A 20057-nucleotide genomic window follows, 5' to 3' on the forward strand; every position below is an offset into this window, starting at 1 on the left:
TGTTTATGTTCAGTTTAGTTTTAATTGGGTACTGCCATGCAGTTTTTAATATTTATGAAATAACATGTCTTTCTCTGAGATAGCTGCATAGATTTTGCATTTCACAATTCTATGTATTAAGCATTCTTTCCAGAGTGGTTATAACTTTATTGTCAGAAAAATTCCACACAGCCGAAAAGAGGAAAAAATACCTGTTCCAGCGAACTGGCCACCAGATGACTTGTTTGATTTATGTATTCTAAAGCTGTTATACATAACATATATATTCTAAAGCTGTTACAGATCCAATTCCTCTTGAAGAGAGAACATAGCAGAAAGTGTCAATGTTTGTTGTTGTTGTTTCCCAGATGGATCTCAACATTATCTCATCTTAACTAAATTATGATGGCAAATCTAAAATGAAATCATTTGCCCATGGGTCTATCTTATGTTCTGAGTTACTGTGTTGAAACAAAGTACCTATCTTTCAGGCATTGTGAGGCTTACATATAGATACGTGAAATGGTCAGAATCTGCCACATGGTATCTGCCGCATGTCATCATTTTCTTGTGTGATGTGATGGAGTCTTATGTGATAAATGGTATTTTCTGCAATCATTTTATACATATCACTCTACCTAAAAAATAGGCTATTTGTGATAATAGGCATAAAAACGCCCAAACAAGGCTTCAGTTTTTAAAATGTATTACATTGTGACCATTGATTAATCTACCCTTTTTAATGGCAGTATTTTTTCTTTAGGTTAATCAAATAGCAAAATGCATAACTCAGTAAATTTTAGCTTTCTAAATTTCTACTTGTTTTCCTTTGGGTATCAACAGTATAGAAATCCCTGAGATATTTAAAACTGGCAATTTTCCTAGAGATAAATCTCTAAGCAATGTAACTTTCTATGTTCATGGACCCTGACATAAGCATACATTCACATTTTCCTATTGTCCTGTTACTGGAGACAAAGGGATAATTTCATTACATGAGCCAGACTCTCTTAATGGGGTAAGATCACATAGTCAAGGAGAGAAATTATAGCTAGTTATGAAAAAAAAAAAAAAAAAAATGCTGTGTGTTCAAACCAAATTGAGTTATTTAATGAACAGTTTTTGAAAAATGGTTGATGTGCCATCATACCACTTAAGCATATCGAGTAGCTCAAGGGGAAGCTGTTTTGTGTAAGCTTTAATTAATTTCCACTTTCAAATCCTTTGAGACACCAAATAAAAAAGTCTGACACATGCTGTTGATAGTATACACAGGTTCCAAGGACATTTGATAAATTACAGGTATTATGATAAAGAAAACACATTTTTATCAGGAACTTTGTTTCACATTCTAAATGTGTGCATATTAACCAATGGTTGTGGGCTTTTCAGTGGTATAAATTAATAAAGGCTTTTTTTTTTTTTTTCCTTTTCTCCAGTCAATACAATTTGATTACAGTAGTTCAAGGTTTTATCTCATTATGTATCTGTGATAGCTAGAGTTTTGGAACTGCTCGACTTCTTTTTTTTTGAGTGCTCTAAATCAAAAGTATCTAATCTCTAAGGCTAGGTTTTACTGGAACACAAAACAATACAGCGGAGCAGAGAAACTCTTTACATTAAGGAAACCTCAGATAAGCTGTGTGAGCAGGACTGAATAAAACAGGTTACAACAAATTTTAACACTGCCAATTGTCTCTTTGCAGGCTAATCTTTTCCACCAAATTTGACCTCAGTCTAGCAAAATTTAGAGGTTCCATAGGTCACAAAGCCTTCACAGTCCCCTGACATTAACAGTAAGTTAATTTTGGTTTCTAAACAAGCAAACTGCTCATATGCCAGCTGATTTTTCTTATGACATGTTCTCTGAAAGAGGAAAATGGTTTCAATGGAGGGGAAGAATAGATTCATACCAATAGCTAATCTAGTAGTCATCTCCAGTACACTAAAACTCGGCTTGGTTTTTGCCTCTCTCTCCTTCCATCCTAACTCTCAATAAGACTCTTCTGTCTCTGAAGGTTGCATATATCAATGATCTTAGCAGTTTTTCAGTAGTTCTTATATTTCTGTCACTTCAGCCAGATTTTGAAGGGCAGATTGTCAAGAGGTGGGCTGCTTGCAGAGGAAATAAAGAGATGCTTACCATTTTTCACTTTCTGTCTTCAAAGTGCATGATTCTTCATAATGTCTTAGACACAGAAAAATGCACTCCTCCAGCCCTGCAACTCTGGTATTTTCACAATGTCAGCGTGGTAGGTGAGGGTGATCTTTGATTTATCCTTTTCAGAAGAGGGGCTTCCTGAATGTCAAATGACTTGGCTTTTGTGGCACACCCTTCTGAAGTCCTGGATGCACTCTCAGCTTCATCCGATGGAGGACATACACTTCTCTCTAGCTTTAGCACAACGGAGAAGTTCCAGTGCTACAAAAGCTTTTTGCTAATTATGGCAAAGGCACACAGAAAACTTAGGGGTTGAAGCCACTCCCTTGCATTCGATTCATAAAGAGAAAAAACAAACCAATTTGCACATTACGTATTCTCATTCCAATAGAACATTCAAAAAAAAAGTAATGCTTTACACATAAGATTAATTTCAATATGTTATTTCTTATCAATAACACTCAGTGAAGGAGACAGCTAAAGAAACAGACATGAAGCTGAAATCATGCCTTGTATGTTTATGTAAAACACTTTCATAGAAATCCTGGTACCTCATAGTACTTTTCATAGAAGCCTGTTATTTACATAATGGCATACCTAATACCTTCTTTCTCCTCCAGATTTTTACCTTCTAAATAGAGCTCAGTATCAGCTAATATGTATTTAAGTATTAATCGTATGGGTATCATTCAGAGACTTGCCATCAAAATGCAGGCAAACACATGCCTGGCCATAATATATATGGAGATATATATAGATATAGAGAGATATATATATATATTTTTTTCCAAAACAATATTTACATTAGTAGAATTTTGCACACAAACACCCTGAATGCTTAAGATCAAATATCTTTAAGTTACACAGTATGTTACCCACCAAGCAGCAACTTACTTCTTTCAGTTTTATTGGAATTAAAATGTTTCTAGGAAAGGAACTTTTAGCATAGCTACAACAAATCCTGTTTTATCCAGTTCTGCTTGTTGTTCAGAAAAAGCATATTTTCCACAAAATAATGAATCAGTGTATTATTTTTATGCACCAGGCATAGAAAAGCACTATTATGTACTGACTCCAATGTATTAAACTTCAATAATATCAGTTAAATTTTTATGTCAACCATGACCAGTCTAAATGAGCTGAGTTTAAGAAAATGTTTGTTACACAGCAACTGAGTATTTTTCTATGAATAACTTTAAAATTATTTATTATCATCATAAACTTGCACTGATTAAAAAAAAAAAAAAAATCAAGTTAAGGTTTGTCAGGTAAAATTTTATTTTGCAGTTATTGTGAAATCTTGATCCATGGTAGTTGTAAGAAAACACAATGCCCTTGTAAATCTTTAACTCTGCTAAGATTTCCAGTTTGTATGGCTCCTACAATTGATTTCTATGCCTTGATCTGATTCCGTAGAAGTAATAAGTATTTTGAAGAAAGAGAATGACAAGTAAGAAGGTAAAATACTAATTCAGATAATGTCTAATTCTGTGAAATGAAGAGCACCCTCAATCTCCTTGACAAGAATTGACTAATCTAAGCAGCATCTAAGGTTAAGTTTTAGTGTCTTGCTTCTGCATCATAGAATGAATATATTTCATCTGGAGACCATATTTAGAATCACAGAACAGCTCAAGACCTTGAAAGATCATCTGTTCCAACCAGAGCTTAGATGACATTTCCTAGCACTCTGACCACTGCATCTTGAAAACCTTCAGTGACAGGGACTCTAGCACATCCCTGGGGAGGTTGTTCCAGTGAATGATTGTTCTCACTGTAAAATTTTTTTTCTCATGTCAAGATAAAACATCTCCTGGTGCAACTTGTACCGATTGGCCCTTGTTTCTTCCATGTGACTCCTTATAAAAAGAGAGCCTCCCATCTTTTTGTAGTCACTTTTTAAGTACTAGAATGCTGTGAGGAGATTCCCCCAGGCCTTCTCTTCTCAAGAACTGTAAACACATAGACATTACATCCAAGAAAGATACCAGATAAACTACAGATCAAGAAGGACCTAGGACCAAAGGTTTAGCCTTAATGAAAATTTTGCTTAATTGCTTTCACAGTTATGATGCACAAAAATATGTGATATATAAAGATGTCTCTGCTCACAATGCTTTTCTAGACAGCATTTTCCTGATGGCAGAGTTTTAAGCATTTAAAGAAGAGTTCTGATATCTCAACTACTTTCAACAAGGTCCTTGAAAAGAGATAAAAGAGAGGAAATATGTACTGGACAAACACAGATAATCATGGACCTCCTCACAGGTTGTGGGTAAATGCCCATGGAGAGCTCACATACACTCCGACTTGGTGAGGTGGAGGGGAAAAGTGAGAAAACTCATGGGTCATGATAAACATTGTTTAATAACTGAATGGAAAGTAAACAAACAAACAAAAACAACAACAAAACAAACAAACAAACAAAAAACCCCCACAAAACCAACCAGACATACAAAAAAACCCCAAAAAAACAAAACGTGGTGCCAAAACAATCACTCACCACCAGCAAACTTATGCCCAGCGAGTCTCTGAGCAACGTCTGCCTTGGAAAAACTCTCCCCCAGATTTATTCCATGATACATGGAATATCTTATTGATCAGTTTGGGCCAGCTGTCCTGGCTGTGTCCCCTCCCAACCTTTTGCATACTCTTAATCTATTTGTTGTGGGAGCAGCGCGGGAAACAACTAAGGCGTTGATGCTGTGCATGCACTGCTCGGCAGTAGCCAAAATTCTGTTCTGGTCACACGTCCAAAACACGTCTGTATGGGCTGATATGAAGAAAATTAACTCTATCCCAGCCAAACTCAGTATCATGTCAAAGCCCTTTGGGACACAGAATCAAAGTCATTCCCCAGCTATAAGTTTAGAACACTTATCTCCTGGTCCTACAGATTTTGGCATACAGTCCAGAACTGGACCAGGATGATGGTTAAAGCCCTTGGAATACTTCCATGGATGAAATAATTCAAAGTATTTTTTAAGATCCATTTCTCAAAAGTCCATGTAGGTTAATAAATCTAGACACTGAGAATTAAATGGATACATCAATGGCATAAGCCAAGCTAGTATTTGCATTTCTAGGGAAGCAGTGTATAAAGCAGGCAACCTTAAAATGCAGAAAACGCTGAAATACAAAAGCTGGTCAACTGTAAACTAAAACCCAAAATATGACTCAAGGGAAAATATTAAGAACAGATGTACTTCCAGCAAAATGGCAGATGTATTGTAAGTAAAAACGTGTCATGATGCACATCTGTGCAAATCCAAAAGAATGAATGACATTACTGAAGAACACAGGTTACATTTCAGAAGTACTCAGTGTGGCAATGCTTTCAGTAATAGGCCAACTGGCTAATGTCAGCAGTTCATAGACATGGTCCATGGGGGGAGATGTCAATAAGTTGAGATTAATTACACATGAATATGCAAGTTACTGTAACCTTCACAAAAGTATAGATGTAGGCAAACATAATGGAAGAATTTCCTGTCTAGCCTTATGTGCCTTATGTACTGACTGAATATACTGCTATGAATAACCACAAAATTCTGTAAGCTTATTCATAGTAAGAGCAAATGTAGAGCAATGCCAGAACTTCTTTCTACTCGCTCGGGGAAGTATCACTTTGTACTTGTCATGTATTTGTGTCACATTCTTAAACCATTACAGACTGACACTGTCAGAACTAGGACACCACTCTGTAGATCTTTGATTAGGTCCTTCTTTAGGCATTTTTGTCTTTTTCACATCTATGCTCTAATTCATTAATTTCAAACAATGTCTCTACTTCAGGATCCATCAGGTTCATCAGGATGGTACAAAATATCCCAAGCATGAGAACTGTATTAATCTTACTGCAATTAGATTAAGAGAATAATAAAAAAGAGAGATGTACTTTGCAGCATAGGAGATCAATATCTGTAGAATAAAAAAATACAGCACTAGACATTCCACAGAGATGTGTTCCTTATTGTAATTACATAGCAAACTAAATGATAACTTTGTTACAGGGGTTTCAAGCTCCAGCTCTTAAAGTGCAGTGATTTATTTATTTATTTATTTATTTGTTTTTACTTTTTTGTTTGTTACTTTGTTTGTTTTTAGTAAAGTGCACTTCTAATTTTCCTCTTTTCAAGCTAAACACAAAACTTTAACTACACTACTGCTTGGACAACTAAAGGAAACAAACAAATAAACAAACAAACAAACAAACAACCACCACAACAAAAAAAACACCAAAATACCCCAAATAGCAAGGACTCTGCATAGGCAGAATTAACCAGGGAGAAAACTGACAGATAGAAATATTCACTCAGTCTTCCCATGGGCAAAAATCTTATCATGTCGCTTTCCCCTGAGAGGTCAAAATTCTCTTATAATCCATAATTTATTAAAATATTGGTCAGTTGTTGGAGCGAAATAAGGACTCAGCAAAACAAGTCGATTCAATGTGAATCACGCTAAGTCATTTATTACAGAAACAAGTCTCCTTATATATGTAACTATATTCTAATCACGCGTCCACGCTCCAAGCATGGATTCACTAAATGAGTATCGTGGGCTGTCCGTGCGTTGGAGTCTTACTGATGATACGTCCAATGATTCACGCCACGCCAGGACCCCGGTGATTGAGGAACGCCCCTCTTTCTTACAGTAGATTCTGTTCTCAGCTTCTCGAAGCGGCCTTGAGATTCCTTTGAGCCTGACTAATTCAGCAACAGATCTTTATCTATCAAAACCCCTCCACAGTCAGTGAGTATGGAAAAGTCCAGGACAGAGTCAGCACTGGCAATATGAGAGAGGTCTACTGCAAGCCTTCTCATGGTGCACTGCTTCCAGGATGAACTATCTAGCTGGTATCATAGGCTCTTGTAGGTTGAAAAATTGTGCTGTAAACCATTTCCAGGTAAATTGAATCAATCAGAACATGTCAGTAAGTGAATTGAACAAGTAAACAAATGGAAGTGGTGCTGAATATTAAGCTGGTACCACAGTTCTACTTTTAGAGTTTGAGCTGGCCAGTTTTACTAACCATCCTTCACCTCTGTATCGAACCACTTCCTCCTAGGACTGACCCTGGCAATCCTCCTCAGGAGAGCAACAGTGGCTGTTTTCTGCTTGGTTCCTGTGCAATTGTGTAGGGTTCCAGTCAGCTGTCTGCAGCAGGACCAGCTGGAACGCCTGCACACAAGTTTACCAGAGGTGGGTCGTGAGTGCTATCACAGGAGATGGGAAGGTCTGTAAAGAGAGACAGAGTTTCAGCCTATGCATCTGTGAGGTATCTTTCATTCTAAACATAACACAGAATTTCCTTTTCTTTCTCTTTTCTTGACTTTTCTTTCTCTTTCAATTCCCTCTTGCTTCTTTTCATTTTTTTTTCTTTGAGAACACTTCTTTCAGTCATGCATCTTTCCCAACAATGCACTTCTTCCAGCCTATTAATGTCATAATTTCTAACTTTTTTTTTCCTCCTACTTTAAGACATTACAACTAGGCCCATTTATTGTGTGTTTAGATGTCAAAAAAATTGAAAGGGTACATATGCTTTTAAAAGTTGGCAAAGCATTTAATCGTAAGACCCCAAATCAGCATAAAATGAAGAATTTTATTTAAGATAACTCCACAGATACTCTTCTTGCTCCCTGATACAATTTTGGTTTGACAGGAAAGAGAGATCTCTCATTTACTGAACTGTTCTGTTGTACTGCGCTCTGCTAATAAGGAATACAGGTGCATAAAACTGCTAAGAATTTTTATAATTTGTGAAGCACTTACATCTGTTTTTTTGGAAGCAGTGGTTCATTGGCTAGGGTCATTAGGAGAGAAGGGGGGGCACTGAAAAGCCAGGAAGCTTCTGGGGTGCCCATAGCCAGAGTAGGGGGGTGCAGAGAAGTCGAGAAGCTTCCAGAATGCCCATAGCCAGATCTGATCAGACTATAAAGCAAAGTTCTTGCCGAAGTTCCCTTTGTGTGGTCCTCTTAGAGCTGCGGGTCTGTGCTGCCGAAGCCCTCCCCTTAGACTGGGATGCCTTCTAAGGTAACTTCCCAGGATTAGAAACGCCTCACCTCCTCGTGTGGGTGAGTGATATCTTATTAGATATATCCTTGAATAATTCCTTGCTGCACAAGCAAGTGTAATCTAATTCCCTGCCTAATTCAGGCAAGTGTAGTTCTTGCTAACACAAGCAAGTGTAGTGTCCTGGAGTCAGAGACAGCTCTGGCTTTGTTTTTTGTGAGTGCATGTACGCACGCTGTGTATCTCCATTATTCTTAATTGCTGTACCCCAATAATTTCCTCAACTGATATCCAAACCTGTATTTTATGTTATTGGAGTGCTAACTAATTGTTTAAACCCTGTTTCTAGTCGGTTGTTTTGCCGGACTTTTTCAGCCAGAATAAAAGTCTGTTTTGGACCTTGTTTTAACACCCAAACTGATTTTGGGATGCCTCCATGACCAGAATATGAGCCATTATAAGGGGAGAAATAAAGTTCTGTTAGTTCCCTCTCATTAAAACTGTAGAACTCTGCAGAAAAGAACAAGAATCTGGGCAAGAAAGACGCAGGGCAGTAGTAGTGACTTGGATAGTTAAGTTCAGAGGTTTTTGGTCAGTGTTGTTGCTCAGGCAAAGGGATAGTGTAAAAAAGGCCTGTGGATTGAGCCTTGCAGGAGAGAAACATCTTCTTCTAGCCATGAAAACATGCCAGTTATGTGCCAGGGCTACCAAGACTAAAGGACTTTTCTGCATGCTCAAAAGCAAAAGTGTGTTCCAAGATAACGTTAATATCAATGCTAATGTGCTTAGATTCATTAGGCTGTTTGCAATTATAGTTTTGAATTTATGCACTTATTTATGCCTGAGACCTTCTTCGAGAACCTGAATCTACACCTAGGCAATTTGCCCAAAATCTTACTGAGAGATTTGCCAGAGTACAGATTTGAAACTCCTAGAAGTGCTACAGAAAAGCTCCAAGTAACAGAAACAGCTATGTTTTCTTGCTTTCTAAGGTAACATGTACTGTGTTTATTTCACAAAGATGCCCTTCTGATGAGGTTTCTCTGCAGTTATATATCCACTAGTGTCCTGGTTTTCTTAAAAACAAGTTTCTCTTTCAGTGAATTTTGCCTGTCAGCTAAAGCCTTCATATTAACTGCATTTTCCTGGAGAACCAGACACATGTTTTGGTAAAACCTAGCAATGGAATGCAAACTTATTGATAAGCATGGATGGACATCTTGCAAGAGAGGCGACAAGAAACAACTCACCAACTGTGTATAACATTCCATTCACGTGAATACTTCATATAAAATGGGAGATCACGAGGATCTCGTCCCTTTTCCCTTTTTCCCTATGGCCGACATTAGGAGAGGACCTTGCTAGTTGTCCCTGCGAACTGAGGCCTAGTGAGAGACTGAATCCAGCTCTGGTTGGCTGTGGAGTCTAATCCAGGACTTTGGGTGCCAGCTCTGCAGTTGCTGAGACTTTCAAGATTGGTTTTGTATATTTTGTATTATTTTCTCTATTCTTATTAGTAGCATTAGTAAAACATCTTTAATTTTTTCCAACTCTCTTCTCTCTGTTCTTCTTTTCCTCCCAATCACCTGTCCTTAATGGAAAGGGAGGAGAGGGAGGGGCAAAAGGGGGAAGTGGGGGGGAAGAGGGAGTTAACAATACTGCCAGGGTTTTATTGTCACCCCACAATCTTAACCCTCGACAACTAGGAATTACTTATTTAAAACCTTTAATTCTGACAAAAGCTTTTTGGCCACTGCTCAACTGGACATAAATAATTTTGCCATGATCAATATATAAAATGAATTATTTTTCAAGACATTAACTGTTGCCATTGTTATTCCCAATATTGTTCTAAATTCTGTGTTTCTGAACATAGAGTATGATGATATCATGAAGTGCTAACCCTTTCTTGCTCTAGTAACATAACATTGGGAATTATTATAATAAACTTACTTGTCAAGTGAAAAATAGACAAAAGAGAGGCTTTTTTTCTTTCCACAGAAAAGCTAATAATCTAATGATCAACTGCTTTGCATTTTCAAACAGAAATCTGCTTCTAAGGTTCCTTTCTCCTTCAATGGTAAAACACATTTGACTTTAAGCACTGAGATCTTTTTGTGTCCTCTCATTGGAATACACATTTTATAACACTGGCAAAACAAGTCTAGTTTGAAAGACACATTTTAAAACATTACAATTCCACTTGAGAGCTAACATTTTCACAACAAATTAGGCAGCTGAAAAATGTTTGGTCTCCACATCTCAGAGAGAGAGTTAGAAACTGTGATCTCAGGATACTAAGGAAAAACAATTAACAGAGCTTGGCCTGAAGCTGGACCATTTGTTATAAATGCTTGTTATGAAAAAAACATTTTTTTGCTTCCTATAAGAATTTGACCAGTCTTTCCAGAATCTTGCTTTTTACCAGAATCATGCTGGTTCTTTGCCTTGAAAATGCTTTGAAATACAGACATTTCACCTGAATGAGTTTACGTTTCCATTTTGGAACTGGGGGAAAAGGATAAAGGAAATTGTTTGAATTCTACCAAAATAGCTTTAAAGGCTACTCAGAAAACTATTTTTCATTTGAATATTTTTATAACTTTCTCATTAATTGCAATGATGCTTTGTTACCAAATATATATATATACATAACAAACCAATAAGATGTTGATGTTGGTAAATTGAGACAAACACTGCTTTTCATCAGTTTATTTTGTTAACGCTTTTTCTTTTATATTGATGCAGTGATAAAAACATGAACAACGAATACAAAAAGGTTTGCTAGCTGTTTTTTCTCAAAAACTTGAAAAATAACTTTGTCACAGGCAGTCCAAGATATGGGAATAGACAGGTTCAAGCATCAGAAAATCTCTACAAATGTTTGTCTCTTACTCTTTGCATTAAAATATCTGTACGGCTGTTTTTATTTTTCTCTTTGATCTTCAGTGAACTACTTTGCCAACATTTGCTGTTGAAATAAATATATGTCTATTTTGATTTTAGAGTGTTCACTGACAAATGATCTGACAATGGTATGATAAGATGTTCTAATCATTAATGTTCCTGAAAATTTATCTTTATTTGTAGTCTGATTTGGTCTAGTTTTAGCTTTCATTATCTTCTTACATCTTGCTTGCTACATTTGAGAAGCATTTTATTATAGACATACTCACAATTTGATCAACTTTTTATTTGTTAAATCAAGAAGACTGAACTCTCTGATATATTTGCTACAGAAAAGTTTTCCAAAAGTTTAGTTCTTCTTGTGGACTTCTGAACCATCTCTAGTATTTCAAAATTCTAGTTGAGCTGCGAACATTTGCAGACTTGTAGCAGTTACACTTGCTGAAGATAAAGAAAGGGCATTGTCTCCATATTTTATCTCTTCCTAACTTTCTGTGAATTTTCTGTGAATTGCTGTAGCAACCACAGATGAGGCACCATTATTCTTATGTTTGGTTTTTAGGGATACAAAGTCTTACACAGCATTTTGTAAGTAAGTCCAGGTTTCCTTGCTCTGTCAGAGAAATTATCGCACATTTCAAAGCTGTATTTTACAAGGAAAAGAACATTTCTAAAGCTGAAAATGGACATTATAATTTAACAATTTAACAACTATTTTTTTAAAGTGTCTTCAATCTAACAGAATTGGAGGTTTTTAAAAGAGTTGTGCATCAGTAATCTTGTTTTGACACTGCTGAAAATTTTAAAAATCTGGGGTCTATGTCCTGCTCTACTTCCTTCAAAAGCTGGACTTATACAAAAACACTACAATAATTGAACTAGAATTACCAAAAGCATTCTCTTTAAGGCGCTTTTTTTTTTTTTGGCTTTTTTTTTGGCTTTTTTTTGGCTTTTTTTTTTTTTTTTCCTGGAGTTACTCTCTTCCTCTTCTTATTTCTTCAGCAGTTTAAAATCCTCTTTATTTTGCTGCCATCAACCTTTTTTCACTTTGCCATTTGTAGCATCTACATAGATGACATAAATAAGCACTGCAAAATATGACCTACAAGTTTACATGCTAAGAATTTTAGGTTAATGTTATAGAAGAAGGTCTTTATTTCTGTGTTTGCTCTCTAGGTTATTTTGAGTACTTCATTAGAGAAAAATATTCTCTCAATTAATCTCTTCTTCTAGTTTGTTTAAATGACAGTAATGAATGTGACTACAAGGCAACAATGACAGGTATGAGAGATCAGATATAAACATACATTCAGTTTGTTCTGAAAAGTACGCTAGCTGACATTATAAAAATTCCAAATATATCAAACTATTTTTACTTGGATACACCGAGTTTTCTTCTTTAGTTTCTTCACATAGCCTAATTTTTTCACTTTGTGGATGTGTCTCTCAAGTTAAAGGATATTTCATAAACAATTTGTCAATACCCATAACAGATATAGAAAGGTATTTTGAAGAATTATATAACTAGATTTTTCTCAGTTTATTGGATCCCTTTTCCTAATTATTTTCTTAAATGTTTGACTAAAATAGCTATTTTATTTTTAATTTTCAAAATAGTCTAAGTGTCTAATATATCTTCTTAGTATACAATGTGATATGGGTGCCCACCTCCTGGAATTTTATTCCCAAGTCACAACTATTTGAGTAAATGCAGCTTCATCTGAACTGGTCAATGACATATTAAATTTCTTAAATATAATTGTATCAGCTTGTAATTGTAACTGTATCTCATGTATCAGCTCAGTAGCTTTGGTTTCTACCTCTCTACAAGATAGTCATAAATTTTACTAATCTCATTGCATTTAATGGAAGTGTAAACAAAAGCATAATTATGCAAGTCTTTAAAGTAATGTCCTTTAAAAATTATCTCATCATAAGACTTATTATAAGCAAATTATCAAAAAACATAAAGGAAAATTAATTAGTTTAATGTGCAGGTTGTATCTTATAAGCTAATAGAATAAACATAGGACTTTAAAAAAATATAAACTAAAAACTGGGAGAAATTAATAACTAAAGCATAGTTAAGCATATATAACAAAATAATTTCAAGATAATAATGTTAAAGTAATTGATTGTGTGTTCTTCATTAACCTAAAATGTTGGTATTTTGAGTTTACAATGTAGTTTTAGACATTTTTTCTTAAGAAGTATAAAGAGAATAATCAACTGCATTATTGTGTTCTTTCCACAAAATGCAAACAAAAAGTTAAAATAATTGATATAGAAATGTTAATTGTGCCTTTAAAGACAGCTATATGTTATGGCTGCAGTTACTTCTCTATTCGCTATAAATGCGTAGAGGGTGAAAGGCTAGCTCATGTGTGCTTAAGCATGCACAGCTCTCTTATTTACTGGAAGTTGTACAAATGCCCAGACAAGACCATCACCCACAAACCAACATTTTGTATCCAAGCATGAAACCCAAACCTAAGCTTAAGAATCATGTAATATCGAGGATGTCTAAAAACAGTGGATTTCAACTTCCACCACAAAGCTAGATTTTAAATAGATCACAAAGTGCTTTACTCACCATTGAAAATCATCAGAAATGGCAGAAATGAAAGCCAAGAATGTCCAGAAAGAGATGAACATGACAAATGCTCTCAATTATGCTTATTAAGTAGCTGTAAGAACCAACAGAGTGTTACAGAATTTCACCTCATAATGAACAACTTGTACTTTGATATTATGAAAGATAATTTTAGTCATACTTAAATCCATTAATATTAAGACTATCTGTCAGTGGTAGTCTGCTTCAGCACATACTTCTATGCATAAATGCATATATTTCTTTATAATCAAGAAGTAGAGGAACAAGCTGCATTGTAAAATCTACTTTATTATTTCAGAGTACTCTCAGAGTTGCCACTAAATTTAAATGAGGTTCATGGGATGCAAAAGAAACAAACCCACTCATTAAGAGGTCAGACTCATTTGGTTGTTTTTAAAATCATTAAATGCCCTGTTGCTTTTTTTTTTTTTTTTTTTTTTTTTTTTTCCAGGAGACTCATTTTCTTTCTAAATAAATTAAAAACCCTCGAGAAATAGGTGTCAAGCATAGTTTTTTCAATAGGGTCAAGCAAAATCTAAAGAGTTATAATTTTACTCAAGAGAGGTTTTAATGACCAGATTTTAATTCCATTTAAAAGACAACATCTGACACCAGGCTGATTCCTATCCATGCCCTTACCCCACCCCCTCAAAAGGCAAAATACTATATTATAATCAGTTATTTAATTTAACAACTCTGGCTACTAATGTAAGATACTTTATGGGGAGGAAATGCATTGGAGTTTAGCACAACCATATGAAGACGTGTGGAGGAGCAAAAGCATGAAATAAATGTTTCAATTACTGTCACTGTAGCTGGGCTGGCTACAGACACTGAAAGCACATAGGATCATATAATAGTAGAATGGTTTGGGTTGTAAGGGACCTTTAAAGATCATCTAGTCAACTCCCCGTGCCATGGACAGAAATATCTTTCACTATATCAGGTTGCTTAAAGCCCCATTCAACGTGACCTTGAACACTTCCAAAGATGGGGCACCCACAACTCTTCTGGTCACTTGTTTCAGTGTCCCACCACCCCTATGGTAATATATTTCTTCCTTATATCTAATCTAAATCTACACTCTTTCAGTGTAAAACCATTGCCCCTTGTTCTGTCACTACAGGCCAATCCCACTTTGTCATTGTTGAAGATATTGAATAATATTGATCCCAGAATGGCTCCCTGAGTGACACCACTTGTTACTGAGTTTTTCAGAGTGAAAGCGCTACTACTTAGCTTGGACCCAGGCATGAGCACAGCACTCACATTCCAGTTGAGCAACAGAGGATCGTGCCTCTCCTTCCTAAGAGAGAACTTTCCATTCTGCAGTAATTTCCCATCACCAACATCTAGCAGATATGTTAAACAAACAGTCCCTCTCAGAATGCTCTGTAGTCATTTCACATTAGTGAGTTACTCCTGGAGATCATGAGACAGACAGGAATTCCACAGTCAAATTTGCCAGAGAAGTCAACATTTCTTTAAGCACTATGATAATCCCTGAAATTATAAATAACTTTTATATTAAGACTATGGAAGTACTTCTATTATTGCATCTAAATCTGCTCAGAAATGTGTGAAGGGTAACAGTGGAGTTCCCTATTAGAATGAGGGAACAAAGACAACTCAATTTAATGCTGGGTACCTAGCTTTCTGGATAAAAAATCTGCCTCTCCTTAGATGTTGCTATGACTATTCACAACATTTACATTGGTAATTACTCCTAATCTGGTTGCAGAGGCAGCAGTTGGATCTTTTAGTAGCAGATGATTTTGTTTTGGTGTATATTCCATTTGAAAACCTAAGTTGCTCTCTGACCTATTTTGTAACATCAAACCAACGCAGTCTAGAGGAACAAAACATGTCTCCCACAATTCCATATTGTCTTTGAAGCCAAATTTAAGATTACAAACCTTCTCAGCCACAATCTTCAGGTAAATCATGAAACTAGCATAAGCCTTTATAATACCAAAGAGAAGAGACCAGAAGCAATTCCTTGACTTGGAGCTGCAAAAACAGTTCAAGTATCAACACGACCTAAATTAAGAGTTCTGCCCCAAATATGCGTAGAAAATGCTGAACATAAATGAGGATGATTGGTTTAGTTTTGCTTTGAATGTTACAGATTATTGACAAAGGCGTATATATACAGAAACTTATTAGTCAGGAAATGTTCATATGCCAAGAAAAGTAAAAATGACATGTCCATGATGAATTCTGAAAGGAAACAGAGAATGTGTTTTTTTTAAAAAAAAGACAATAACACTTAAATAGAAGTTTTCATTTTCTTATTGTATGAAATGGAGTTCACCCAGAGGCATTCCCTAAATTGACACAAGATCATGAGAAAAGCAAAGAGTTAGATCTCCCAGTACCCACTAAGGAAACAAGAGTTGCTATTAAATACCCTAAATCTCAAAAAAAGACTCCCAGGGTTGACAGTTCTCTGCCTGTTTTGCATTTTCTGTAAAGATACTGTTTCTACTAAACTTCTAAGATTAAACTAAGATTTTTAGTATAAAGCTCCACTTGAACTGTTCATTGATCTGTCAATTATTAAAAAAAAAAAAAAAAGAAAAAAAAAAGAAAAAAAAAAGTGGCCAGGATACATTCAGCTGACTGAAAAAAAAAAAGAAAATTAAAAAAAAACAAAACAAAACAACAATCCATAACATTTATAGAAAGATATGTGCTGTGTTTCTGCAGTGATGCTGTAATATGTATATAAATAAGCAGAGTATTTTGTATTCAGATCAGTTTATTCATATGTATAGTTCTATGACTCTGTAACTGAATTCACAGTGCCAGCTTAAATTGGAAAACCATTTTAGTATGCTGTAAAGGCAAAACCACCATGTTTTTTGATTAGGACCAAAATTTCATTGATCCCATTGTTGTATAATTACAGTAGAGGAATAACTACACTGTATGAGATTCATCTTCATAGGATACTCATGAAATTATTCTCTCTTTCATATTTCTTATTCAGTCAGGAGACACAGGGTTTGTCAATCAGTTACAGGATGGCTGATGTACTTGAGATAGACCAGAAATCTGTTGTTGTTTTTTTTTTCACTGATTATGTTAAAATGACACCTTGCTGCTTTACTGCACCAGTATATTAACTGGATAATGCATTTTTGTCCAACACTGTCTCTTTTGTCTCTTTACCAATCCAGCTGTGGCTACCACAAAAGATGCCAGATTACAGCTAGTTGTAATAGAAATCAGGACCATGAACCCACTAGTTAAAAAATAAATAAGGAAGGGGATCTGGCAGGTCTATGAACAAAGTAGATGCAACAGGACGTCTTTCACCATTCCAGTGGAATTCAGTTTGTTATCAGTGTTTGTCTCAAATTCTGATTAAATCTGAAAAAAAGTGTGAATTTTCACACATACTTCTGGCTAGTAACACGCAGCAGTGAAACAGAGTTTTGCAAAACGTTCGTACAAATTCACAAAAATATATAGTGTAAAATTCTTTTTATAATAAATTACCTATGACACTAATAACCTTGGAAAAAAGTGCATATTTTATAAGAAGTTTACTCCAGTTTAGCATCTACTTTATCTTTCTGACTTATAAATTAATGCATTTTAAACTCAAATAGCAAACACATTTTTGGTCCTGAAATAGATATTTGTGCCTGAAGTCAGTAACAAGATATCTTGATGCACTGTTAAACCAATCAGAACAACAAAGGTAAATGAAAAAATTGTACCAACATTATCACATAATGTGTTTCTTCATTTCACCTAGCAACACTTTGTCAAGAACCATTTAATTATTTACGTTATTTAACCAGTATCAGCAAATTCTATTATTTCATTTGAATTAACATGTCACCACTAGGAAAATATACAATACTTATAGCTAAAAAAAATAGCTACTTATCTAAAAGTAACAAAGCTAACTATGTACCACCTTTTTAGAATTTCAAATTACTTTCTTATTTTTTCTGTGACTGCATTTGAGTAGGCTGACAGAATTTCCATTTTCATCTAAGTAGCTTGAAATAGTTTTTTTTGCTTCTGCAGTTTTTTAAAACAAACAAAAAAAAGAAGTGAGATACAAGCTTTAAACTGGTTCATCTTTTTGGAGAGTTCTGCTTATGGATGTTTGTATGCAGTAAGGACAAATCACATAACAAAAATTTGCTCTTTTTATATGTGTATAAGGTTGTCTACATACACAAAAAGTAACAGGAATCAATAAGTGAGCTATTGAAATAATTAAAAATAGAATGTTTTAGTTCTGAGTATGACTGCATTTGTGCTATGTATAGATTAATTTATCTTTTTTACATGGCTTGAATGTCTTCTTTTTCTACTGTCATATGTTAAATTTGTGTTAAAATCGACAAATAAAATATTAACTGTTCACTGACAGCTTGTTTAGATTATTGTTTTAAAGTCTAGTTCAAAGAAGATGTCTGCATACAGGATAAGTATAAATGATATGTTCAAGAGAATAAGCAGACTTTGTCTCTTTTGAATGCCTATGTATCATTTAGTCATTTGCTATTTTCCAAATTTAAAATCTGAATAAATGTTTACACCATTTGAAAGCATTGAAGTAGGCCACATGAGGAAGCTACTGTGGCTGTGAACAGATCACTTTCTTCCATGTTCAGGGCAGAGATATAATCTGAACCATAAAATTAAAATGGTATCTTACAGTCTCTTTCATTGCTTTTGACACATGCCAAAGCAAAAGGCAGAGAAAAAGGGTGAATTAAGAAAATCATACTTTGCAGTGTGATATACCTGAGCCACTCTTAGACTATCAGAAGAAATTAATCATACCAAAATGATAAATCTAAAATCTTTGTTTTGGATTCAAATAATAATAATGAAAATTTTTACAGCCTAATTTTAGTTTCCTTAGATTCTAATTGTAGAGACTCTTTAGTCCCTCAGCTGACTTCAGTAATGACATCACTAACAATATAACAAATATAGTTCAGCAATGGAGTGTTTTAAGTAAGTTACTACTTCAGGTTGAGCAAAAATCCATGTGGTTCTTGAAGGAGTAGTGCAATACATCTTTTGCAAACTACTTGCAACATATTCTGTAGAGGTTTGGGTTATTTACAAAGCAGTCTTCCAAGGGAAGAAAATGAAAATAAATAAGTGCAGGTAGAAGAAAAGCTAGATGATAACCGATACCAACAAAGAAACTAAAAATATCTGCAGTGTAAAGAAACTCCCATAAAGTGAGCATCTTTTCTGAAGCTTAAAGAAAACTCTTCAGTAGTGAAAACAGAAGCATTTTCTCTATAGGCTCAGAAATGTCTTTCTACCTAACAAAGAACACTGTTTTACCTCTTCTCACATCGCAAACTTGGATAGCTACTGAAAATTAAAAGCACTGACTTGTCTGAGCCTCAGAAGACAGGACTGAGGAATGTGATAAGTGAGACATTTTTTTGGAAGCTGCCTGTGATGAACACTATATTGTTGGGAAAGGAAGGATTCTGGAGAAAGCTTGACCATTGTTCTGAGAACCAGGAGGATGCTACAGGAAACGAGGGCTAGAGACAAAAAAGAATAAAGGGTACAACTTATAACTATCTTTATATCTAGTGTCTCACACTACCTCTCATGATGCTAATTGTCTATCTTGTAACTGAGATTAACAATTAAGTTTTTAGCATACTTCATCCCATGTCTAAAATTTCCTCCTTTTTTTGTCTTTTAAAGAGATAGTAGTAACTGAAAACCCTGCTTGAGTTGGGCTTTGATCATTGTCTGTCAGTTTTACCAGTACCTTACATGGATTCAAATAAACCACAAGTATGAAAGGACAGTCTTTGTAATTGCTGTTCATTAACCTTGCATGGCTGCTAGACAACCAACCAGTCACATTTTCACTCCCCCTCCCCAACAGAACAGAAGGAGAGAATAAGATGGAAGAGCTCATGGGTAGAGAAAAAAACAGGGAGATCACTTGCCAGTTACCACCATGGGCAAAACAGACTCGACTTGAGAAAAACTAATCTATTGCCAATGAAAAATAGAGTAGAATGATGAAAAAAGGAAAACAGCAACAGAATATCAGGAAGCTGCTAAAAAGGAAGGAAAACTATGGTAAAAAAGGGTGATGTGAAGATCACCATAGCAGCTTAAAAGTTGAAGTGTTTTCAAAAGTATTTATTGTAGAAAGAGAAAATTAGAAAAGGAGAGAATGAAACTAAGGAAATATGGTGTTTTATGAAAGCTACTATGTCATGAGTTCAGAGCCTATGCCTGTTTCTCATTTCTAGGATTTTTCAAAACAGAATTCAATAGTTTTCAAAATATTAAAACAACGGCATTCATAAATTGTCCAATGACCTAATCCAGAAAGACAGCATTATCACTCAATAAATG

This window comes from Nesoenas mayeri (assembly GCF_963082525.1).
Source record: "Nesoenas mayeri genome assembly, chromosome: 2".
Lineage (NCBI taxonomy): Eukaryota > Metazoa > Chordata > Aves > Columbiformes > Columbidae > Nesoenas > Nesoenas mayeri.